The following is a 26,593-nucleotide window of genomic DNA, read 5'->3' as shown; positions in this document are numbered from 1 at the left end:
GGATGATGGGTTGGACTGCAGCACTCTTGGTGTGTTTGCAGATGACATCAAATGTGGATTTGTGCCAAAATGTGCTGAAAGACAGGGCTGCTGTTCAAGCAGAACAAGTTTGTTGAACAAACACTAGTGTAGATGTGGTCCTCTGGAATGGACAAAGCCCTGCACTAGGAGAGGCTGGTGCCAGACAGCTGGCAACAGCTCTGCAGAAAATTCCCAGGGATCCTGGCAGGATGCAATTTGTCCAGGAGGAAAAAGTGCACCTATGCAGGAAAACATTGCAGCAGCAAGAGGAAGGGATCCTTCACAGGTTCTCAGCAGTGGTAAGACCAGTGCTGGTGTGCTGTCCTAGACTTCCAGCAGAGAACAAATGCTGACATACAGGAAGGGGTCCAGTGGAAAGTCCCCTGTGGTGGCTGGAACACAGGGCATGTGTAGGAAGTGGAGTTCAGTGAGGTCCTTCAGCCTTTTGGAGAGGAGGGAAAGGGGAGACCAGGCTGTGGTTACTGCCTGGTGGGAAGGTACAGATTCTGCTCAGGGATGCACAGCAACAGGTTTAGAGGCAACACGTATACAATACACTGGAATGTGGGAAAAACCCATTAGGTATGAGGAAAAACTTCTGCAACGTGATGATGTTAACAGCTTTGGGACAAAGTTCAGGGTAGTCCTTGGAGATATTCAAACCTTACATTAACAAAGTCCTGGCACAACCTGATCTAACAGGAGCTGTTTCAAAGTGGGAGTTGGAGCAGAGTGCCTATAAAATATTACAGTATAAATTATGCTGTGATTACTTTTTAATGGTGAATTACTTCAGCTAAAACAAGTCAACTTCTTTAGAAAACAAACTTAGAGGAAAAGAAATTCTTTTGTGTAAGTTCTAACTGATAAGAACACATTTGTTGATAAGAATATAAGTGTTTTGGCAGGACTGTTTTAAATATATCAAGCCAAATGCGTTTGATTAAACTTACAGGTACAGAAATTAGCTTTGCTGTTGGAATAATGCCTTTTGCTAGAAGGGTGGGGTTCTCCTCAGCTAACAGCAGTGTTGCCCTAGGATCTGTGCCTCACAGACACCCAGAGAATCAAAGTACCCTTTTAGAATCAAAGCACCCTTTTAAAATATGTGCCTTCATCAGGTAGACAGATGAAGGCATATATTTTATCTGCTTATAATGATATTGGAATTTGCTTTTAACATAAATTATACCTGTTAAGAAAAGCAGATTCACCTGCCTAGACAAATGGAAAATGCCAAACCAACTTCGTAAGAAGAAAACAATAATTTGTGCTGAGTTCCATCAACATTTCTTTGATAAGCGTTTCAAACCACACTCTGAATATGCTACAGAAGAAGACACAGTGAACAATTTCCTTGCAGTGTTTAGAGATTGTCTGAAACTCATCTTCATAAGAACACTGCACCACTCTCTTTTAGACATCTAAGTTACCAAAGTAATATAAGTGAGGCTGAGGGAACTTCATTCTGCTCTGCTTAGACTCAAGGGGGAGCAGAAAGGACTGGATAAAGGAATAGGGTTTGGAAAAATGCCCACAGCTAAGAAGGACTGGCATTATCCCAGCTTTCCTTGCAAGGGGAAAGAAAAATGTTTAAGTATGTATGATGCTGAGAGTAGCACAAAGGAAAAGTAAGTCAAAAGTTGTCATTGCAACAGTCCACAGAGAGGAGAAGTCTTCTGTGGCTCTGTCAACCCAGGTGTCACTAGCAATGAAGCAGGGATCAGCTGTGCTGTATCCCTTCTCACAGCAAAAGGAAAGGATGGTCGACTGTCTCCTGAAGATAAACCTGAAATTACATCTGCCTGTGTAATGGCTGTGACCAGTGGTGTATATTAAAAGTTACACTAGTTTATAATTTTGTCCTTGTTTTTGAGTCATAATGGCTGCAGGCCATATTTTCTTCTATGAATACCTGTGACACAGAAAGAGTTGAGGCTTCTAGGGTGCTTATATCAAAGGGAGAGTAAGAACTGGCACTTTGTCATATAGTCACTGAGATGCTTAGCAGTGGCTCAGCAGCACTGCTGTGCACTAAACCAAAACCTGACATCTGAGAAGGATACTGGTAAATATGCAAGTCTGTCTGTCTTTCTGAAAAGCCTTTAGATGTGGATCAGGGCGTATGCTTTTTCTCATTTCCTTTCACATGACACTGCTCCATTATTCTTGTCTTTAAAAGTAATTTATTGGCATAATGCTGTGTATTACTGCATAGTGTGAAACTCACATCACTCTCAATGTTATTTTAGTAGAAATACACTTCTGCAGCAAATAGTCTTGTTTGAAGAGAATGTCAGTGAGTCAGACAAGGCATTGGGAACACCAATGTACAGAATTTCTTTCACATCTTAGCATCCCATCTTCTTTATTATATCAAAATAAATGTTTAATCTGATAGGTTCACAAGTGAATATATGACTTTTCATTCCAGTGCATGTTCTTACTTTGACTTTATATAGCAGTTTCAGGGTGTATTTCTATGGCCTGTGCTGGACTCTCCAAACTGATTTTACTGTGATACATCTCCTTTCCCTCTTAATTTTTTTCTTGCCACAGAAAGCTAACCCAGAGGGAAACAACTGAAAAAACTCTCTCCAACCCTATGTTAAAGGAAACTGGTAACCCTATAACAAACCCCAATTTTTAAGACCATGCTGACAGGACATTGCTGTCACAGATGAAAAAGGTCCTGTTCTGCTAAAGAATGCACTGCATCATGCACATTTGAGATTTTGGAAGGATCTTGGATGAGCTGTGGTACTGTTAACCCACTGCCAGCTCCCTCTGGATGGGGTCTCTCACCCACACCTCACAACCTGTCAGGTTTTCTCATCCCAACCCTGCTAGGCAGATGCTGGAAGAGGTGAGGGTTCTCTGTGCCTCTGCAGGATTCTACCCGGCCCTAGATGCTGCAGGCCTGACAAGACAAACAAGCAACCTCCATCCCCACCGACCGCACCCTTTCAAAGGAATTTGCTGCATACGCTGCTTTGTGCAGCCACTGGCACTGATGGTTGCATCACAGCGACCTACGCAAAACCAAGGGCGCCAGTCTCAGTGAGCCTCGTGTCTTTCGGCTCCTAGGGGACTCCTGTGCTCTTGAACACGTGGACAGTTTCCTGAAGCTTTCTTCCCCCAGGTCCTTTTTTCTCACCCTACTTGGGCAGAGGGGAATCAGGAGTTATGGCATGCTACCTGAGGCATGGCAACACCTACAAGTGGGTTTAAAGAAGAGCAAGATAAAACATGTGAGGCAAGGTGTGATGACTCTTTTATACTTTTGCTCCTTGACGTGCTCTTTGCCAACCCGGAGGAGTCAGGTGGAGGTTGTGTGTGCAGCCCCACGGGTCTGATGGCCACAGACAGCAGGCCAGGCCTCGGCATGCTTTGAAGGAGTGGTGGACACACCAGCAGTCCACTGAAGCTCAAACAGCACTCTGGTGAAAAACTGCAGGCAAGAGTGATTCCACCTCCAGCTCCCATTAACACCATCTTTCCACATAAACCATTTTATCATATTTATTTTGTATGTGGAGGATCACATATTGGTCTGTTTCTCCTCCTGCTGGCCATCATTTAAATTACTGCTAACACTGAGAGATCACAGCACAGGATTAAAATAAATTAAAAGGAGTAGAGGTCTGACTGTTCAAAGTACAACTGAGAAATACTGAAAAATACCCGCAACAGCTTATCTTATTAAGGTAGAGAGAAAATTATCTAGAACTAAAATTTTCCAATTTTGAGCATTTTCTGAACAGCTTTCTTAAAAGGACAGAATAGTGATGATGATAACAATGATAAATCTTTTAAGTTTCTGCATATAAAATGCTTTTGTTCTGTCAGAGAAACAAAAAACATTTTTCAGAGTAGCCTTTGTTGTTGCAGAAAGGAAAGGGTTTGTTGGTCACCGAAGTCAGGAGACCCATGTTTTTATTTCCAGCTGGGCTGCACGTTTCCTGTGTGACCTTGTAACTCCCCCGTACCTCCGTTTCCCATTTTTTATGTTGCATAATAAATATCTTGGTGAAGCAAGGCTGATACTCTGCTCACAGAGACTATTTGCAACTCTTTATTCACATGGTGCCAGAAAAGTCTAGAGTTTCCTTGAATGACTTAATGAGATCAGGAGTAATGGCAGAGGGTTCCTTGCCTGTGCCACGCAAGGAGTTTTTCACTCTCTTTTTCAGTGACTTTTGGGAGGCTGCTTTTGGAGAAATGTGGTCTTTCTGGCTCTTTGGGGTACTACAGAAATCCAAAGTTGGGAGGAGGTTTCAAAATTGCCTTGCAGGAGTGAGAGGTGAATGAAAGAAATGGTCCCCAGGCTAATAAAACTTACTGGATCCTTCACAAGCCAGGTTTCTTTCTTAGACTCTTACCAACTCTTACCTCCTGCCTTTTTCTGGAGACAGAGGAACACACTACATTTATGCCTTATTTAGTTTCATTCCTCTGAAGTGCATTTTAAGAGATGATATCTTGCTGTCCATGTGCGCTTGTGGAAAATAATGCAAAATTCTACCACATCAGCACAAAACTTTACCTTATCACACGAGTCTTCATTTTGCTCAGGTGAAAACATTTTACTTCCAGGGGAAGGAAATGGAAAGGCATCCTCTGAGCTTCTCCATCTCAACCTGTGTTCCCACAGCTTCTAACCAAACACCACACATGGCTATACTTACACAATACAGAAGACCTGGTGGGATTCCAGGGATTTCCCAAAAAATTTTTTCCCAGCCTGAGCCCAAACAGAATCTCCTGAAGCAAGTCTGGCAACCTGTGGTATATATGCCAAAAACAATTCAAGGGCAGGTTTCAAATGACACTCAAAATAGGAAACCCACAGCCAGCACACAGCTGGAGACATTTAAACGTGGGAAAGGCATTGCCTCTCATAGCCTCTGGGATTTCCTTCTAGAGAACAGCAGGCTGTGTGGAGGCTGGCGAGTACATTCTGCATCCCACTGGGATGTGGCTGGGATGTTTCTCCTGCTCAGCAGCATGGAGGTCCCTGTGGAGGTCCCAAGGCTGAAGGATGGGTACAGCTCTTTGATTTAGGTAATGTCAGGCTCTCTCAGCACCTTGGAAATTAAGGGTGGTTCACAGAACCACCATCCCAGAAAAACAGGTCATGGCATTATAAATAAAACCTAAGACATTATTCAAGTCCATGAACTCTCACAGTTCGTGTTCATGAATGTTTAGGAATGTCAGGCTGAAAAACTGAGTGAAGAAGTCCAGCTCATTTCACAGTGGCTTTTAGCTGGTTTAAACAACCTGGCAAGGGAAGGATTTTTTGTTTTTGTTTTTGCACTAATTTATAAGTACAGGAAGCAGTTTAAGAAAGATGCAACCTGTAAGTTCCTGTGTTTCTTCCTCTTTAACAAGGATCATGCTTAAAGACAATGAGACTGAAGTTCTGATTCACCTTTTTTAAACAGTGTTCCTGCCAAAGAGTACAGATCACTTTTTTGCCAGAGAATTTATCCATGAAACCTGGCATTCTCACCCTTTGCCATTAACCCCAGTGTTTCACCATGTCTGCTCTCTGCCACTCAGACACTGGCATTTGTGAAGCCTTCATCCTCCTGGTAAAACATGTAGCAAAAATGAAAGCTGGAGTTTGTGGTGAGACCTCTTCTGCTCCAGGAGACACAATTTCTACACACTGTCTTTGGGGTGTATTTAGGGTAAAATTTCTCAGGGGGAGTGTGCGGTGTCTTCAAAAAAATGCTGGTGGGACACCAAGGACACTTTCCTTGGTTTGACACACCCAACCTGTCACAAAGTGCTGGCTAGGACCACCCTATAAATTAAGTGCTATTAAATAGCTATGGTATCAGCACATATCACTGCCCAGCTCCTATGTGGATGTTTAAAAGGTAAATTGTGATTTTGCAGGCAGGCAGTGCTGAACAAAGTTTGAGTGTTCTTGAAAATTTCGTGCCACAAGCAATACGCAGGATTGAACAAGAAAATGCCTGTTTTGGGCTCCAGTCTCCCTGGTGTGAGAAATTTGCCAGCCAGGAGAGGTAAAGAGTTGGCCTGCCAGTGAGCCTAGGCCACATTTTTCACTAGATGTATTTTGGCCAGTTCTGTGAGTTAAGCAGGAGCCCTTGGCAGATGGTCTGTAGAGCAGAGCAGTAGAACAGCCTGTGCAGGAGCACAATGGCAATACTGTTTCCCATAGACTAAAATAGTGAATCATGGCTTCCTCTTGCTACTGTCGTTCATGTGACTTTTACAATAATTTATAATTAGATTAGTTGCCCTTTGGATAGGTGCATGTGCTTTTTTTTAAAGGGTTGCTAAGGTAACTGATGATTTCCTCATTTCATCCTGTTAGAGGAAATTTTACTTCCTAGTGAGCCTGAACTCGAGACTCATTGAAAACAGATACTTGTTTATCAGGAGTTTCAGTGCTTCTACAGTTATCAAATAGAGAACTCTTAATGTGTATTATGGAGTGTCGATTTTACTGCTTCATTTTAATGGCAAAGGAAGAGCTACTGTAACTCACATGAATTGTTGAATCTCAGTGATAAGGGAGTGGAATGTTTGGGATTTGAATATTTAGAAGTCTTTTGACTGTTTCTTATAAACTTTTGTTCAGCCTGTTTGTTTTGCTCTTTTCTTTCCTCTGGATATAAGCACAGTTACTGCTCTGCATGTAAAAAAAAACACCAAAAACCAAAAAAAACAAAACAAAAAACCCAACCCAACAAAAACCCCAAACAAAACTACCAAAAGAAGTTTGTGTGGGTGAATGGCAGTGTGCTTCTGCTTGACCTGACCAATTCTCTCTTTGAAGACCAGGAATTGAAGTTTTATAGATCAAAAAGCTGAAGGGAAGAATGATTACTAGATTTCCTCTCTTCTCTCCTACATATTCAAATTCAGAAGCTCAAGAACTAAGGGGCCACAGAAGGTAAGCTGCTTGTCTTTCAGCTGTAGGAAACCTAATACCCATCTTCAAAATAAACAGCAAAGTTCCCAATGTCCTTGCCCTCTACCACTTTGTGGCACATGACAAAAGTAGAACAGTTCTCTGGCTTCTGTAAAAAACCCTAACATGCCATCATCCTATATTAGGCAGCCAGCTGACTCCATAGAGCCTCTGAGCGCCTGTGTGCTGTGCAGCAGCAGCTGTCTCCACCCTGCCTGCACACTGTGAGCTGCCTGCTCCCAGCAGCCTGCTTGTGGTGTGAGCAAACAGCCCACAGGGCAGCAATGCCCTGGGACAGGGCCAGCCACAGCTGCCAGATGACCTGACACTGGGAATTTCCCTTCTCTCCCTGAAACTCCCTTGTGTGCCCTGCTCCGGCACATGTATCCCCAAATACTCTGGCTTGTTCCCAGCAGTGGGGTTGAGAACGTCAGCCCCAGACAGCTCCCCACTGCCTATCCAGAGTGTGCATTTCTGCCAGGCACCAGTGCTGCAGGAAGCACAGCACCAAGGTCCAGCAGCCAGAGTAGCCAGTGCTTGGCATCCACGCTGGTGTGCAGAGGTAAAAGAAGTTTCTCCAGGAAACACTGGTTGTAGGTTTAAAAGTAGTCTGTAATTTGATGAGTTAAAGGACAAAGGTGAGTACCTTTTATTATTTAATCTCTCATAAAATTCAGTGCATTTCAAGGCTATTGTAAAAAATAAAAATATTTACCTAATCTTTCTCCATCTGATTCATTGTGAATTGTATGATATGTCCTCAGCGACAGAGGACAGTTTCTTAGCTATAACTAAGGAACAAGCAGATAAGAGTTTTAAAGAGTATATCCCTGGTTTTATATAAAACAATGCTAAAGACAGACATGTTCTGAAATACAGATATATATATATATTCCATTGACTGTGTGCTGCTCTGATGTGTTTTCCCACAACAAAACCCCAGAGAAATTCTTCAGACTTTCATCCCAAGAACTTCCACAGCTAGCATTTCTATCTCTCTCCTCACCCCTCCCTCACTGAGGGATTTTTATAATACTCTTGAGTAAGTGACACCAATATTGAAAACAAAATTGTTGATACTGTTCTCCTATTTGACCACATCTATCTTTTTGTGTACTTACCAGGTAAATACCTCCTTTTTAAACTGGAAATCCAAAGAGGTAAATAGTTCCTGCCTCCTGTGCTAGGGTAGGACTTGGATTGTGTGCAGAGTGCGTGGGAAAGGGAGGCTGCTCCTGGAGGAGGTGTGATATTCCCACAGCGGCTCAGGTTGATAATTTGGTCTGTTGAAAGGCATGTTGGAGCATATTTGCAGCAATTGTTTCCCAAGAGAGTGGGGAGAGTCACAGGATGAGTAACTGTGGTTAAACCCCTGCCTGCCAGCGGGGAAGAAGATAACACATTGCAAAATGAGCACCCCATTATTTATAGATGTATCTTTTAACTTGGAAAAAAATAAATCATGAAACTCTTTTAGAAGTAAGAGTTATTTTTCTGAAATTTGGAGTTAATCTATAATACTTGGAGGAATTAATTGTTCAAGTGATTTGAAATTATCTAGAAGCTAAGCTGCAACATGTGTGAATAAGCTGGAGTTTAAATTTTTTTTACTAGAAACAGATTATTGGATTTCAGAGTTCCAAAGTGAAAAGAGAATTTTTAAAGTTATGAAGAACAAATTAGAAAGGTTCAAAACAAAAGTAGTACTCATTCTTGCATAACAGGACACCCCATCTTAGCTTTTTGAAGTATGTTGAGTCTTTACCACCTGAGAAATGGTGCAAAATTGATGGCTTGTAAGCATGGATATTTGGTGGACCTGTACAACCACAGTATTTAAGGTGGCTTTCTATAAAATCAAAGTTAAGGACACAACCATTCACACAGAATTCTAGTGGCACATTAACACTGAGAAAGGAGATGAAGAAGTAGCATACTTCAAAATACTTAACCAAATCATGGCATTAACCTTGCCACATCCTATTTAAAAATAGAATGCTATGTATCTATTTCACCTCAGTTTTCTTCTCTGATTTCAGCACTAGTACACTACATAGCATGTAATAAAATACACAGAAAACTGACTGTGTCAAATTAATTTGACTGTGTCAAATTAAGACTTTATTAATTATTTACATGCAAATAATAATTAACATTAAAATTACATTATTTACAATATTTTGAAATTACCTAGGAATCTACAGACATTCTGCTGGAATAGATTATACAGAGAATATACAATAAAATAGATTATACATAAAATATAGATGTATTCACCTATATCTGAATTCATAATGCATCTACAGACCTTTATTTTGCATTGGTACTCTCACACACAAAAAGGAAATTCCTCCTCTGAGTGTTTCAAATGGAAAGTTACTGATGTTAGAAATGGCACACATGTGAAACTATTCAGTCTATTTGAATAAACACTTCTTGTGTTCACTTTGGTTTTTGCAAGTGTTTGATCAGCTACTTCTCATCCAACAAGAATATATTAACAGTACTATCATCTCCTTTCGTCGTGTACAGACAATGTGTAGTAACATCCACCGCAATGGTAAGTTCATGCCAACCATGACTGCTACATGGTTTTGTAACACAAATATGATCACTCTGCACACAGGGGTTATGCCTCAACCATGCACAACCTGAATTCCTGCCAGCTCTGTTTCACCTGTACCTTTGTAAGCAAGTGCCTGTTCAAATACTCTCCCACTTGCTTTTACGACTTCCCATCAATCACACATAAGCTGTTCCTCAGCTTTCCCAGCACCGAGAACACTATCCTTGCCCCAGCAAAGACTGTTTCTCTAGAACAGACAGTCTTTTGTGAATGCTGCAGAGATATGTTCTGCTGCTGCTTCTGCCGAGACACCAAGCCCTTGCCCGCAGCAGTGACCCTTTCCTCCACCAGCTAAGTATCATACTGCCTCTGGGTAGGAGGGAAAGGATTTTCCACATTACCTGAGCACACATTTCATCCTCTAGATTTGCAATGCCTGTGGTGTGATCACAGTGATTCCTGGCAAGAAACAGGGGAATTTCCACAGTAGCTGTCTTTGTACACTTCTGAATCACGAAAGGTATGAACGCCTCACAAAGCACCCAGTTTGTTCAGACTGGGTGAACTGGGAAGTGCAGGACATTTGTGTTTTCCTTCTGCTGTGTTTCACCTGGCAGAGGCTCAAGGGGCTGAAGCACAGCCTGTTTGTTCAAAAGGAGGATCTATCATCTGGTCTGGGGAACTTTGCAACTTTAAGTATTTGAGGTGAACATTGTACAGTAAGAAACTTTCTGACTCAATATTCTTGTTTTGTCTATATGCACAAGTCTTTCAGCTTTATTCTCTGCACTGAGACCTCTCTTTTGCAGAGATTTGGGAATTTCCAAGAGAAACCTCTGGAGGGGAAATGTGTACTTTGTTGTTGTGGTGGCACAAGGCTGGGTCAAGATCATATTGAGGTGAAGAATGACTGGTGGCTCACTGAGGCAGCAAACAGTACATGGCACTCCCACCTCTGCTTTTTGAGGTCTCACCCCAGTGCTGGCAGCAGCATTTATGCAGCACACTGGTATCATATCAGCATGTGTTCCACAGCCTGCCCAAACTCAGCCTTGATCAAAGACTATTGGTTTGGGAATACAGCCTCTGTGCATTTCCCCCAGCCACTTCTAGCTCCTAATGGTCTTCAATTAATGAAGTAAATACAAAATTCATCAGTATGTAATTAGTGACCATGCTTCACTTATCAAGCTTCATGAATGTGTTAGTTTCAAGGTGATGGGCCTCTCTTTCAAAGGCACTAAAAGCTCAGCTTGCTGCTCCCATGTGTGTTGGTGGGATTGAGTACATTTTTAATCACTAATTAATAGACTGGATTTTCATTCACTAGATGAATTAATGAAATCTTCCACTGGTAGGTGACACAGCATAAAGAAACTTCTGAGAATGTGAGGCTGAGATGTGTAAGGCAAAACAAGATAAACATTTGCTTTCAGAAAACCGATAGGCAAAACTTTTTCCTCCTGTTAGCACTTTTGCTATTAACATTGCAACTTCTTATTTTTAGTATCAGCTGCAGTTTTTCTCCTGCTTGCGTGTTCATGATTTCTCCTTGGCTGATATTAGCACTGCCCCTCTAACCAGACATTGCAGTCAGCTAGAAAATGGGATTGGAAGGGGGTCATAACATGTGGGCATTTATGAATAAAAAGAATGAAGGACTGACCGCAAGGCTGTGGGTGGCTACATCCGTTTGTATCATTATTGAGAGACAAGTATCTAGAGGTTTCAGTGGAAAAAAAGAGTCAGGAAGAAAGAGGAAATTCAATACATTCAAAAGATCTGCTAAGCCCTCAAAAATTGTAAAGGAATGATCTTACAAACAGGCAATAAAAAGGGAAATGAGAATAGTTGGGGATTTTTAGTGTATCCTGTGATTTCACTTATAAAACATTTACTTTTAGAGCTTTTGTCTCCTGCTGACTTCAGAAAGCTTTTTATTGCCAGATCAGGTTTTTCTTGAGTCTATCTCTTTTATTGACAAATGAGGGTTTTCTTGATTCTTTTTAGGAAAGACTGAGGATTCTGTTCTGACATCATCTTTTCGCTGGGGTCCTGTTGTCTGAAATCTCAAGGAAGCCCCTCTCCCATGTGTTAAACTTAGAGTTCTGTGAATGGGCACAAACAGACGAATAATTTGTGCTCTTCAGTTAAAATGTTTTCCCTTTCCTAGTAATTAAACAATGTTTTCCTGTTGGTCATTCAATGCAAGCAAGAAGAATCCATGGATCATGATCCCCAGTCTTACACTGTGTTTTTAACACATGAGAATGAAAAAGATACTACAAATCTGGAAATCTAAATATTTAATGTCTGAATGACCTAGCAAAAACATTTTACTGCTGAGGTCACCTACAAGTTTTATCATATAAGCCTTTTTCAAAATTAATAGGGTGTAATGAGACCTTAGCAAAATGCATGCAGGCTTGAGTTCAAGAGTTAAGTAATCTGAGGTATTCTAAGAGTATTTACTCTTTATTAACAGTACTCAAATTAAGACTCCAAGCCCCAAAAATTTAGAGGGGATGGAGGTCAATGGACTAAATGAGAAGAGAAAAAAGGAAGCAACTGCTTATGTATTCAGAGCAGAATAAACCAGAGTGACAATATATAATATGGAAGGGGGCAATGATACTAACAACAGTTGAGAAGTATGTCAGACATTTCAGAAAATGAAAAAGGAAACAAAATTTCTGTCTGGAACAGAGACTAAGTCAGAGGTCAGAGGTGCTTATGGGTAGAATCTACCGGCTGACAGAACTGACTTTATGGGCCAAGGAGAACGCATTTGCACAGGGAAAATAAAACAAAACAAGCTATAGAGAGCAAGTGCCAAATGTCTTGGTGTGAAAGCTTAGCCTATCATGCAAGTTAGGAAGGAGTAACAAGATGTCTGAAAAGAAAGGACTGAGTCATGAAAGAAAAAAGGCAAAAGAACTAATGATTGATAATGAAAAGAAAAAATATTTTGGAAAGCTTTCAACTCAGAAGTACATAAACACTATTTAATTATAGTGAGTAACAGGAAGAAAAATCCCAGGACCCTCTTTAATAAAATCCAAAATAAGTTGCAAATCCAAAACATAGGAAGAGGAAGAAAGCATGAACAATATTGTTTCCTAAAGCAATAAAAACTACCCACATGAGATACATTGAGTGCAAATTTGAATAGGGCATGTTATACTTTCTATTGAGTGGGAGAGCTAGCTAGCTAGTGCTTTCTTGACTTTCCTTCCTGCTGTAGTTTTCTGTTCACACAAGTGTACCAGTCACAGAAATTTTGTGTATTGCTGTCATGTCTTGACTTGTTCTTGACTGTCTTTGTGTCTATCCAGGTCTATATTTAACTCTGAGTTTCACCCAAAAAAGCCAGCTGGCTGCAGAGAGCTGAACTCAGCTCAACATATGCTTTTTTTTTTTTTCCACAAACATGCTTGAGACGACACACCCTTTGTGTAGTAGTACCAATGAACAAGCCTTCTGAGAATCCACAGTGGTGGGAAGAACACTGCATATATTTCAGCAGCTAGAAACAGGCAGGTGTTTGATAAATATGTTTTTCAGTGGATGGTTAGAGGGAAGTGGTTATTGTGGCTGCTAATTATAATGACTGTCATTTACACCAGGCTCTTAGACAGAAGACTGATTTCTGGGAGTTGATTTCAAGCAGGATACCCTTACAAATTCAACAAAGCTCAACTTAAAAAATCTTGGGCGCACTGTGAATTGGATGCGAAGGGGAAGGGAATGTCTGTGACTCTTGGCTACAAGGCAGCACACCCTTCACTGCACCAGTAACAGACACACAGACTTTGGAAACTATGCCCAGATTAACAATTCCCACCACTTCTCCATGTCCTGCCCCTCTCCATGCTGGCACAAGACACTATATTTTCAAAGCAGTGATGGAGATTGATGAGGAACTTGGTTAGAAGAAGGTGAGGCAGCTTTAAATACAAGGTTCAAATACTGATGGAGAAATTATGTCTAATCAGAAGGCTAGGGATGTGGAAAGCCTGGTGCAGAGTATGATGAGCCAATTACCAGACTGTGGTATTCTTTATGTTTCCTTTTTATATTAAAAAAAAAAGTCCTTTCTTGGTGAGCCCATTCATCCTCAGCTACATCCTCATCCTCATTCATCGTAGTAAATCTTGATTTTGTAAGGAAAAGGCACAGTTTGAATCAGAGGCTGCCATGCTGCATTCTGGAAATGGTCAGGTTTAAAAACATTCCTTGAAGATACTCGCTTTGTGTGGTCACAAGAGCAAGTGAGACAGTGTGAAACACCGTGCAGTCCAGAATGAAATCTGACACAGATTAGCAGAGATCCTGATGCTGTTGTACTGGTTTTGTGCTAATCCAAGCACCTATATAAAGAGTTTCTTATACCTGGATTTTCTAGTGCTTACAAATAGTTAATATTGAATAGACTTCTGTAATGAGAATAAGTTTCAGTGCAAATTGCCAAGAAAGACAGATGTTTGTTTTCATCTCAGGGATAATGCTTTTAAATAAATTTTGCTAACTTTTGGTTTTGTTTTGCTGTCAAAACATGCAGTATATTTCTGTCTATTGCTCTGAGGGGTATTTGTGAAATTAAAAAAAAAATCAAAAAAGCCACAAGAAGGTAGACCCATCTCTTAAGTATAAACTATGTGAATTAACAGAATATGTTTTGGCATTGTCCTTGGTTTCCTTCATACCTGAATAATTAAGGTCATTCTCTAAGTCTTACAGTAGAGACAAGAGTAGACTTCAAATTAATCTGTAATGCTTCTGAAACTACCTGTGTTCCAAAATGTATGGACCATTTTGTTGGAAGTGACCACATAATATTGCCCATGGGCCCATCTATTTATGGAAAAGGAAGCTGCATGACAACACGTATCTTGAGAATACTTGTAACTAATTAGGAAGTTCTTAAGACATGCATACAGTCAGGTTATCAGCCAAATTTAACGTGATGGAAACACATTGTTGTTATGGATATTTGCTTAATTTAATTTTAATACCTTTTAATACGTTATTTTCTTGTTCTACCAGAAGCAGATTTGGAAAGTCAGTTGTGCAAGTGTTGTCTGAGTCTTGAGCTAATCTATTGTTCCAGAATTCATCTGAATCAGTAATTTTATCTTCCTAAAAAAAACCTTTCAGTTTGGGGATGTTTCATTCATTGCCAACATCCAAATATTTGAATTAATGCAAAGCATTTTGAGGCAAAAAAGAAGACTAGTGCTTGTAAGATAATTGTGTGAAAGACAGCTCTTTTGTGACTTAGCAAACATTGTTAACTTCTAGTAATTATTTGCATGTGTAGAGATGTGAATGCTCTGACAGTGAGCTTCATTTATTTACTTCAGGATTAATTTTTTCTTTTAGCTGAAAAAGCATGCGTCAAAAGACAAATAATTTGCAATGATACACAGGGCAGGGTCTCTAGGCCTGTTGTTTGTATCTAGTGTAATAGTTCATGGAGGTGCCAGTTGGGTAATTTTTTAAAATTACTTCCAGCAGATGACAATACTAATGTGACACATTCTCACAGATTTCTGTGGACACAGGAACATTGAAAGAAGGAGAAGGAAACAGAGTCTGAAGACAGTGGAAAACACAAGAAATCATATTGCCATTCACAACAACAACAACAGCAGCAACAACAACGACAACAACAACAATGCAGATTTTGCTGCCTAGGTGTATTGTGGACTTAAAACTTTCAGATAAAGCATTTGGGATCTGATGAGAAGAACTTTCAAGAAGTGTTGGCACTGAGCGGTATTGCACCAAGCAGGTCCTCTGAGGTAAATATGCAATCAATGGGGCAGTTGTGTCTCATGAGGCTGGTGGGATTGGCCAACTGTGAAAAGAGGAAATTTTGCTATCCCTTAACACCCACACACTTCCTCATCAGCACTGAACTTGATAACACATTCTGTAAGAGAATGCTGTTTTCCCTGCCCCTTGCTGGTAACAGCATATACTCCACACCTGGCACTGAGCTCTGCAAACCCCATGAATATGTCCTCTGCTCCAGGAACTGTCTTACCAAACCCCCGCTGCTTCACTGCTCCTTGACAGTGATTGGCTTTGTTGTGGAGTCCTGATGTCTGTCCTGAAAAACTCAAGGAGAAACAGGAAGGAGCCAAGATCTCCTGTTTTGCTGAAAGGGAGACTATGGGAGAAGACTTAGAGATGATTGTGGTGTCTCTGTGGGGTGGAAAAAGGAGCTTGAAATAAGAAAGGTGAAAATAAAAAAAAAGTCCCTTCAGTTATTCTGGAGATAACAGAAAGTACACGCAATGATGGGAGCAGTTTGGATTTTCCCATCTAGACCCTGTCCCTTGACTTTCTCGTTCACCCATGCAAAATGCTGTCTGCAGATGTTAAAGGGAAAGGCTGATGGTCCTGGGGGATTAAACAAATATCTGTCAAGTTTACTTTGGTTGATGTGAGCTAGTTAAGGGCTATACAGAGAGCCTTCGGGCAAGAAAGAGGAAAAGGATCCAGTGTGGTCTTCACAGCACCTGGTGTTGAGAGAACAGAACTGATCTGTGGCGTGCTGTCTCCACAAGGTGCAGAAAGGCTCCCCAGGGAGGCAGGGTGGGAGTGGAGGTGCAGGTTTCACAGGGCTGAGCACTGCACATCCAATGGAGCTTTTCTTCTCCGAGAGTTACTTGCAGTTGCTGCCAGCAGACGTGTCCTGTTTGCAAGTGGAAGTGCTCAGCTGGCTGAGCCCCTCCGCCCTGCTGCTCTGCAGGCAGGCACGATAAGGCATGTGAATCACACCATCCCAAAGGCTTGCCATCCGCATGAGTCACTGTTTTGCTGCCATGTCTTACAATTCCTTCCTGTTTTGCATTATCTGGGGGTTTGTTGTCCTTCTGACCTGCCCACAGCACTTTTAAAAGTGCCTGAGGTTCAAATGTAAGTGTTGGCCAGGCACAGTAATTATTGTGCCCGAGGAAATCTGACAATTACAGAATGTTTCAAAGAATAATTAAATTAAAAAAACTTCTAAATACCCCACAGGAATAAACATTTTGAAAGCTCCTTTGGTTGACTGGCTTTTTAATAAATCTTGAGGCCTTTTGGATATTAAAATATTTTTCTTCTGCTTTAAGTTGTTTTAAGGTTTCTAAACTTTTCCTAAATAAACACTGAAAATTGCTCGAACTGAAAAATCAGTTGCCTTTATTAAAATGTCACTAGCAAGTTTTGACACTATCAAAACACAACACTTACCAATATGGGCCCTGTTTTGAAGTGTGATTTTTGTTAAAAAAAAACAAACTCAAAAAACCAAACCAAACCAAACCAAACCAAACCAAAACAAACAAACAAACAAAAAAAAACAAAAACAAAAAAATCCAAACAAAAAAACCCCATTATTTCTGTCAAAAGGATAAACATGGGTTTTCTTCTGCTTTAAGTTGTTTTAAGATTTCTAAACTTTTCCTAAATAAACACTGAAAATTGCTCGAACTGAAAAATCAGTTGCCTTTATTAAAATGTCACTAGCAAGTTTTGACACTATCAAAACACAACACTTACCAATATGGGCCCTGTTTTGAAGTGTGATTTTTGTTAAAAAAAAACAAACTCAAAAAACCAAACCAAACCAAACCAAACCAAACCAAAACAAACAAACAAACAAACAAAAAAAACCCAAAAAAATCCAAACAAAAAAAAAACATTATTTCTGTCAAAAGGATAAATATGGAGTATCTCTTTGTATACAGCTACATACATGTAGAGATCGGCAAGCAAAAAACTTGCCAGAAACAAATGATGAAAATTCAGAAATACAACCATGCAAATTGAAAGTTATCATAGTTTTATACATTTTCAAGCAAGTGTTGGAATGTTTTTCCCATTTCCATTAAGCTTAAATCTAATACATTTGACACTTGGCCAGTTACTTAAGAAAAAAAAATAAATAAGATGGCTAGAATCTAAATTCTTCATAAGACAAATATTGGAGAGTTGCCAAGTGAAGAGATTGCATTGTGGATTTTGCAATCAAATCTAAATATTTAGGTAAGGGCAATAGCATGTGTAGCTCAGGGAGAGTAAATAGGAACCAGTGAGAAGATATTTCTGGGTGGTATGTAAGCAAGTCCCCCCCTCTAATGACAGTACAAAAACAGCCTAAGAAATGTATTGGGAAGTATTAAGTGGAAATTAATTCCCCCCCGCCCCTTATTTAATACATGCCACTATTTCTGCAGTGTTATTAAAGATAATGGTAAAATACACAGGGCTCGTGGCAGAGCCACAGGGATGAGTAATGGCTTCAAATACATGTCCCACACTGGGAAACTCAAAACTGCTGGCTTACCAAAGAGGAAGTTAGAAGATGATCTGGTCCCAGAGGGTCAGCATGAATAGAGTGAGCAAGCCTCTGACTATGTCTTAAGCCTGGCAGATGAAAATATCACAGGAACCAGAGAATGACAAGTGAAAATCAGAAATAAATCACAGATTTTCAGCAGCAAGTCTAACTAACCACTGGAACAATGTTTCAAAAAAACCCGTTGGGACAGGTTTTTCAGCTGCAAGTTTTAATTTAAAAATTTGGTATCTAAAGGAGTAAGAAAAACACCTTTGTCAGACAAAAAAATACTTCAGAGAAATTTATTGATCTATGTTACTGAAGAGGCTATGTAGACATCAAGAGTGATCCCTTTTGGCCTTACACTCCAGAAATTATTTGTCCTTGTTTACCATCACCTTAATTTGGCATTCTTTCCATCAAGAAGGTGTGATGGAACACATTAAAACACCTTCCATCAAGAAGGTGTTTTAATGGGACACAATATATCATTGCAAATACTCAAGCAACACCATGGTGTTGGTGTTGCTTGAGTATTTACAATGATATATTGTGTTCCATTAAAAAGTGAAGCATTTAGATTCAACCCTCTAGAAAAAAAAAAGGAGTATAGGTTGCTCTTGCCTAGGGAGAGATGAGATATCCAAGCACCAGAGGATTGGAGGAGAAGGGCAAATTTCCTAAAGACCACTGGGAAAAATCTACTGCTGCTCAAAAAAGTCAATGAGTTGGCTACAACCAGCCATGGACATGAGAATCTGCCTGCAGAGACACAGTGGGCTGGGGAAGAAATACCAACCTTCCTATTTCCAACTGTCTGAATCAGTTGTTGAGAGTTTTCCCAATTAAGAAAATGAACTGTTCTGATTTTATTTCCATTAAAACTAAGTTCTTCTTGCTGAAATTGATTTTTGATGTTTTTTCGGTGACCTAATTTTGGACGAGGGTCTAGAGACAAGGCCTCAAAGACTGACCAAATTAAGATACTCTTGCACCTCCTCTTTGTTTATTTAATCCCCTCAATCCTTCCAGAAGTATAAAAAACTTTTATACTGCTTCTCTACTCTGTAGTGCCTATGTGACATTTTGGAAGGTCTAGAATGCCCAGACTCAAATTGTGGTCACTTTCTTCCCCAAGACAGTTACTAGTGAGGATTATTTCCTGGTCATGTTTACAATGATGCTTTGTGAGAGAGACTTTTCAGACCCCCTGGGTGACCTGAGACATCCACACCTGTCTTAGTGCAAGTTCCCTGAACTTGTGACTCCCACTGTTTTCCTAGCCTTCCCTTCATCCTCTCCCAAACAGATGATGCTATGTCTCAGTTTTTCTTTATCAGCTTTATTTTGTAGTCTTATGATCACCCTCATTCTCTTTCTTGTCTTATGGATCTCCAGTTGTAATGCATGTAATTTGCGTATGAAATGTAAGTATATTTCACCCTTATTAAGACAGGATGCCTACAATTGAGCACAAAAATTACTTGAAGATGTATCAGCAGAGCACAAACAATTTTTCCCTGGGCCTCAAGTTAGCCACCTGACCCTATGTCCCAGTGGGACCTCTTTGGTTTCAAAACCCCTCCCTGCAGATGCTTTTCTGCAGAGCTACAATTGCCCAACACTTCCTAACCTACATTTGCATTATTTGATTGCCATTTTTTGTGTAGAATTTTGCATTTTTCACCACTGAAAACTTAACCCAATGTTTCCAGACCTTTTCTTTGATGTTCAAAAACTGCTCTAACCTCGCTTTCTAGCACATCTAACCTTGGAGCTCACACAACACTGATGGTGCAATAAACACACTCACTCTTCTATCAGCCAAGTTAACAAGAACATTGAATACCATTGCTTGAAGTGTGCTTTCCAGAAATACTTATCAACCAGTCTAGAACACTATAATCCAAACCATATTAACATTTAAAAATGTCATATAGGACTGTGCTTCAAAATTCTTATTTAAATTTAGACCTTTAAAAATTGAAATGCTTGCCAGTGTACACCTAGCACGCTTTTCATTTCCAGGACCTGATGTTCCCATTTCATGCAAATACCCACTTTTGCTTTGATATTAAGTTTATGCTACCTTCAAACATTTAGAATTATGCAGACTTTTAACTACTGAATGAAACATAGAAAAGAGAAAAGTAGTAGCTCTCTCTGCAACCACTGCTTTTCATTATCTGCATGAAAACCAGGTTATGATCTTGGTTTATTAGGAAAACTTTCATAAAGGGAATAGTTTGGATGGGAGCTTAGCACAAACAGGATAAAACCCCACAGTGTTCTAGAAATAATACCATGCACTTGTAAAATTATTTTCTTTAAGACCTTCTACAGATCTTCTATAGTAATTGTACCTGAATATGCCTAAATGGATAAAGGAGAAAGAGCAATCATAGCTTTGAATGGAGTGGAAAGATGCAAAGGCAAGAATTGCAAAAGGAAAACTCCTTTAAATCTTCCATGAATGGTATTCCATATGCCCTGAATTGTACCTTGAATCTTGGGAGACTAATAACAACCATCTGTATCAGTTGCAGTGTCATTAGCTGCAAATACAACTGATAAAAGGAGGAGACTGAGCACAGTAGCTCCCTGTGAGAGCAGCAAAAGCATAAACTGTGGGGTGCACTCATCACCGTAGGGAAACTGCTGTTATCTGCTTTCCACACATCAAGAAAAATGGGGCTGTGAATAGGGTGGATAAAGGTGGTTACCATTCTCCTAAAGCGTAAGATCTCCTGCTTCTTGTCCTTGTTGTACCTTCACAATGCTTGTATTCTATTCCTACGGAGATTCCCAAAAAATACATATCATCCTACTGCACAACTCAACAATCCCCCTTGCTTGGGCTACCAAATGCTCTATTCCTGTTACATAGTTCTGTCCATATGAGGAATGCAGTCTGGTTGCTCTAGCATTTACCTCTGTCCTCACTAATGGAGCTGCAGTCAGTAAGGAGCTGGCACCTGGGATCTGGGGACTATAGCATCCATACATTAACTTGAAATTACTGAAAGCTCTGCACTTTCAGCTGCTGAGGATCAAATTCAAGTAAGAAAACTTGAGGTGTTGTATAAGTCCAGTGGTCTTGCTTTGCACTTCTGAGATCAGCTTAGCATCTCAAAGTTTTGCATGGCATAGTCACACCTCTCCTTCAAGGCAGACACTCACTCTCATCACCTAGTTTATGAATTTAAGAATGCAGGTCTTTCACTGGCCCCTGGTGCTCATCACAATCTGAAATTTATTGATTTGCAAACCATTCATGCTGACTTGCTCTATTTTCTTTTCCATCACAGTCTAAGCCATGGTCTGAGAAACTATGTAAGTTCAGCTAAGGAGGTTATTTAGAGGTATTCAGTCTTTGCTCTGAGAAACTTGTGGCTGAACAGGCTTCATTATTCCCCTGCAGTGTTAGCTAGGTGTTAAACAGCAGGTGAATGCCTTGGCATATCTCCAGAGAAGCTCTGTGAAAAGGACAAATAGTTTTACTGACAGCAACAGCATCAGACTGCACTTTCAACCTGAGTATATTTGGTCTCCCCTTTCAGACCCCTTTCCTCTGAAGTTTTCCATAAGGATTCGTATATTCTGCAGCAGATTGAGCTCAGTATTCCTCCTTTGGAGGAGAGGTGCTGCCTCAGCTGAAGGATTTATTTTTACATTTCTAAGAAGATAGAACTTCACTGTAATTTGCACTATCCTGCTGATGTTAGATCAAGAGCTTGATCAGTAAGGAGCTTATTGAGATGAAAGTAAAATAAAGATATAACGCATTACAGGTCCTGTCCAAAGAACTGTCAAGATTTCAGCCCAAACACCTTATTTGCTGACCATCAGTGAAGAGAGCTATTATATCCTTGCATCAAAAAGTCAACATTGCACCTTTCTGTGCAAACAACAGTTTCACAAGTGTTTTTGCTTTAGCTGTGATTGTCAGAAAGGAAGTGTCAAACAGGATGCAATCAGACAGTTCATAAAATGGGCATGATTGTCTCACCGGAACAGTTACAGTGAGGTGAACTTACCATTGTTGCTAAAACTTCGTCCAAATATATTAATGTATGCTTAGTCTGGGGCTTTGGCAGGATGCTTTAATGCAGAAACAGCGTGCCCTTCCGTCCTCCGGGTGTTTGAAAGCTCTTTCGGTGTGAGTCATCGGAATCCTGTGGTTTGTGTATCCTGAGAGGAGAAGAGCTCTCTCTGATTATCAGACACTATGAAAAAGCAGCAGTTTGGAAATAAAATGATAAGAAAGTTCGTTATTGCATAGGAAATGTCTACTAATGACTTTTTTTCCCTAATTTATCCTACTGGCTTACTGTTATGTGTGGAGGTCTTGTGAGTGTACACAGTCCTCTCTAGTTTGGCTTCAGAGACAAGCGTCACTTTCCAGAAGTGCTACTGATTGATAGAAGGGGACTCTGCTTATGAGCTGAAAAAATTAAGATTTAGAAACCTACACTCTTGAATGATGGTCTAATTCCTGAACTGATGTGCAGATGTGTGCCACTGTGTGATACTCTTCAGTAGCTGTCAAGGTGTATCTTATCTTACACTATCTGATGGGAAAGGTGTCCATTGTTATGACCTCTGTTAGTGCCCCAGTGACAACTACCATGTTTTCCCAAAGTGATGTAGATTTCTTGATATGCTTTCTCAAGATGGCTCTCAGCAATATACACTATCTGATGGGAAAGGTGTCCATTGTTATGACCTCTGTTAGTGCCCCAGTGACACACAACAGACTAAAGCAAATGTGTTTTCCCAAAGTGATGTAGATTTCTTGTTATGCTTTCTCAAGATGGCTCTCAGCAATTTTTTTGTATTTATATCCTGCTATAATCAGTGTCCTGTCATTATGTTGTATTGCTGTGACAGAAAACATTAACAAAATGTTAAAATGTGATTAAGAATTAAAAATCTGGGTCTTTTTCAATCTCCTGTTATGCCCAGAGTGAAGTTGTCACTATATGGTATCTCCAACCTTTTGCAAAACTATTTCACAAAAGAGCTTTAAGAGAATGCTGTCACTGACACATTTGGGATGTATTTGCCTGATGGGCTTGTTGAAGCAACAGGAGTACCCTTGAGAAAACTCTTCTTTTCCTGGAAGAATAAAAAAAAGTGGCACAAAATAACTCCATAAAACTAATAACTGGTGACTAGTTCAGCAAGCTTGTGAAGCTGAACAACGTGTAGGAGAACTGTGGTTTGTGAGTTTACTTAGAAAAATAAAGGTCTCATAACCTTTCCAAAGATTTTTAATCCCACAGGAGGCCTTCTAATAATAATTTAGGGAAAATCCAAATTCTAGGAAGCATCTGGAACACATGGAAAGCACGTATTATATTTGAAGAATGATTTACAGAGTCTGCAGGCTAAACTTGAACTGACATCCTTAGCATCCTCTTTTTGTATTTAAAAGGATCATTTAGGAACAGCAGTCGAGTTGCTGTTTTACTGCAGAATGTGTGCATGCCACCTCTCATCCCCCACCCCAGCACACAGGCTCACTAGCAGGGGTAGGGGATGAGAGGGATGAGGGATGAGACCTGTGAAGGGTCTGATGACCACAGCAGTGTTGCAGTGGTGTGGACTGCAGCTATGCAGACATTTAGACAAAAGCAACCAAGCCCGCGGCATTTAAATGACCACTGTGCCACATTGATTAAGTAGGAGCCTCTTACCGTGTGAACAAGATCAATAATCTACCCAGTGTAGTAAAGTGTGTTGTAGCTTGAAGTAGTAACTGCTTTTCTTTGTGTTCTGCACCCCAGAAGAAGCTTTTTCTCCACACAACCTTTATCTTGACGGCCACTTTTTCGACAGCAATAAAAACGCAAGTCACTTCTAGAAAATATGATTAGATATTCAGGGTTATAAATCTTTTTATGGCTACAGGACACCAATGAGGTCAGTCTCAAGTAAAGTAAAATATAATTTATGTGAACATCTGGGTGACATCCAAAGTCTTTGGTTAAAGAGAATTACATGAAGAAGAGAGTTACAGCCAGTAAAATACTGGTAATAACAAAGTTAGGTACAGTTGGTGAAATTCTTCTCAGATGACGTAAAAACAACAGACTACCCTTTAATTTTCATTTGGGCAGTGTTTAATTCTAAACCCAGCAATTAGGGAAGTGAAACTTAAAAGATGGTGATCTGGAAAAAGGCAAAAATTTGCATGAAGCATTGCCCAGGAGAATGCAAATGAACTCTGTTTAACCCAGGACACTGTGTAACTGGGATTCCATTACAGAGGACAGAACAGTTATTTACAGGATATTGATTCGTTCTTAAATTTGATAGGGACTGTCCATAAAACTCCCAAGGCATACACAGAAAAAAAAAAGGTGCTCTGTTAGTCTTCCTCAGTAACATTAGAAAATGTAACTCAACCCCTGATTACAGAGACTGATATAGTCAAAATGTACACCAATATTTGCAGAGGCTTAGATGTTTATTGTTCTTCCTAACATATATAAGACTCACTTTTGCAATCTTATCGACCATTTGGAAATCTTGTGCCAATGTTAATCACCTGCATCACATACACTGGGGAGGAATTTGGCATGAACTGGTTTACAAGCTATTCTAGATTTTAGAGTGATTTCAAATTATAAGTTAAATGGCAGCTCTAGAAAATAAAGACCTTGGATAAGTGTATAAACAACAGTGTCTGATCTTGTCATATTTTATTGCTATGCAATTAATTCTAAATTACAAATCACAGAGTTCATTCCTATTCTGTATAGTTTCCTACATTCTCTTTCTAGTACTGAGTGAAGTCAGGAGAGAAGCTTTCACCACTACATAGAATTCATTGTAGGAAATGAAATAGTACAATGCCTCAGAAGAATTAGAAAACCTGTTTGTGTGCTGATATGAGTGTGCAGATATGTTTGATGTAGGTTCAATAAATATTGCAGTAAGTCATGGTGTTTCATCAAAACTGGCCTTGCTGTCGACAGTCTCAAAGATTAATGAGAACTACTCAACATCTGGACTGCCCCAAACAGCTGACATATATTGGTGGGGTCCTTTTTTCCACACCTCCACCAGACTGACATTTTTATTACTCCTTATTCCACTCAGAAATAACATTCATGGAGGATATACTTTCCTTCTGTAGGTTTTCTCAAAGTGGAAAACTTTAGAACACAAGTTACAGACATCGCATGTATTGCTGAAAGGAGGTAAATGAGATTTGATGCCAAACTCTCCTTACAAGGAAGGAGATAATAAACAGAAAAGGTATTTGTATAAATGGCGTGATTACATGAGTCTTCTGTTGTTACTAAAGTGATTCAACCTACCATTTAGGATTTTATTGGTAGCAGTTGAAAGCCTGTATAAATTGCCAGCTGATGCAGAGCTCCCGGAGATACCTTGTGTTTAGAAGGACAATAGAGGACATTTTATGGTAGTTATAGTATACTCACTTTTATGTACAACATACTATGTCCCATTTCTTTTGGAGGATTTCCTTCATAGTGAAATTATATTCCTACCAATAGAGGTGCTTTTCTCAACATGCCCTGCAGATGATAAGTTTTGCTGAAATCAAAATTTCTAATGTTTCTAAAAATTAGCTGCAGGTAGGAACATGAAAATCCTACTAATTTTGAAAAAAGCCCAACCAGGGTGGATTTCCTACAGGGCATATGTATTTATATGGGTAGTTGCCTGCTACAAGCAGAGTGTCTGATGCTCCTGTCAATAACCAAAGCAAAACTTCAATGAAAAAATTTCCAGCCTTTGGTGAAATCCTTCTTACAGCCATTCAGCTTTATTCACTGAGTGCTCTTTAACCTATCTTTGGTCATGGTCCTATAAGATTCTCTTTCAAGGGTCCTCACCCCAGGCCCTTGCATTTCTGTTAAATAGAGGAAGTCTTTCTGCTGCTAGCATCATGAATATCTCTGACTTGGGTTTGGATCACTTGACCTCCTCACAACCTTAAAACCTTTCTTTTCATTAGACATTCCAAATTCAAGAGTTCATGAAATCCTTTTCCTGTCTTTTCTTCCTGTCACTTCTTCCTAGGTGTCTGACCAGTTTCCACAGCAGAACATATCTCTCCTTTGCTCCAAATGAACTGTTTCTCCAGGCTTTACATCAGCTTTCCCAAAGCACCAGTCTCCCTTAGTAAAAAGCCATCTCCAACTTGCTCATTTCTGCATTGGACAGAGCATGGGTAGAGCTTGCAGTTAAGAATGGCACAAGACATGAAACGTCCAGAAAGATGAGCAGAGACAGCCCCAAGTGCACTGCATAAAAGTGGAGAAAGGAAGCAAAGATGTTCAGCAAAGTGCAATCAAAGTGTGAGGAGCAAAACCAAGTCAACACAGTTAATGTGAAGGTGAGTAAAGAGTTAAGTTTCCTATTTCTGAGTGGAAATCAGTTTGCTTTATGATTAAGAATGTTCTTTTCAGGTGTCTGTGAGAGGAATGTGAAATTCAGCAATAGAAAGATGAATCAGAGTCTGTTGCGGTTAGTTTGTAAATTCCCAGTGCATAGCATAAGATAACAGCACCCCGAGCCCTGAGTTCCTCCACTTTGAGGAAGCTCAACAACATCACCACATCAAGATATTTCTGCACATATGGATGTACATGCCTTGAAATCATGGAGAAAATTCCCTGTAAAGCAGGATCTGAAAGGCTGTGTGAGAGAGCAAATGGGTCACAGAGAAGTTATTATACAG

General features: G+C 40.0%; 1 long non-coding RNA gene across 1 annotated transcript in view; it reads left to right on the top strand.

The window, feature by feature from the left end:
• The window catches only part of LOC120513602, a 67,025-nt gene that overhangs the window by 37,313 nt on the left and 3,119 nt on the right, over nt 1–26,593 (top strand). The window contains exons 2-3 of the long non-coding RNA XR_005630302.1: nt 15,088–15,343; nt 25,933–26,248. This is a non-coding gene — a long non-coding RNA (uncharacterized LOC120513602). The remainder of the gene's footprint in view (nt 1–15,087; nt 15,344–25,932; nt 26,249–26,593) is intronic.

Source organism: Passer montanus, unplaced genomic scaffold (assembly GCF_014805655.1).
Source record: "Passer montanus isolate IOZ18808 unplaced genomic scaffold, ASM1480565v1 scaffold84, whole genome shotgun sequence".
Taxonomy (NCBI): Eukaryota; Metazoa; Chordata; class Aves; order Passeriformes; family Passeridae; genus Passer; species Passer montanus.
Note: the sequence above shows the minus strand (reverse complement) of the source record. Positions and strands in the feature narration are given on the sequence as shown.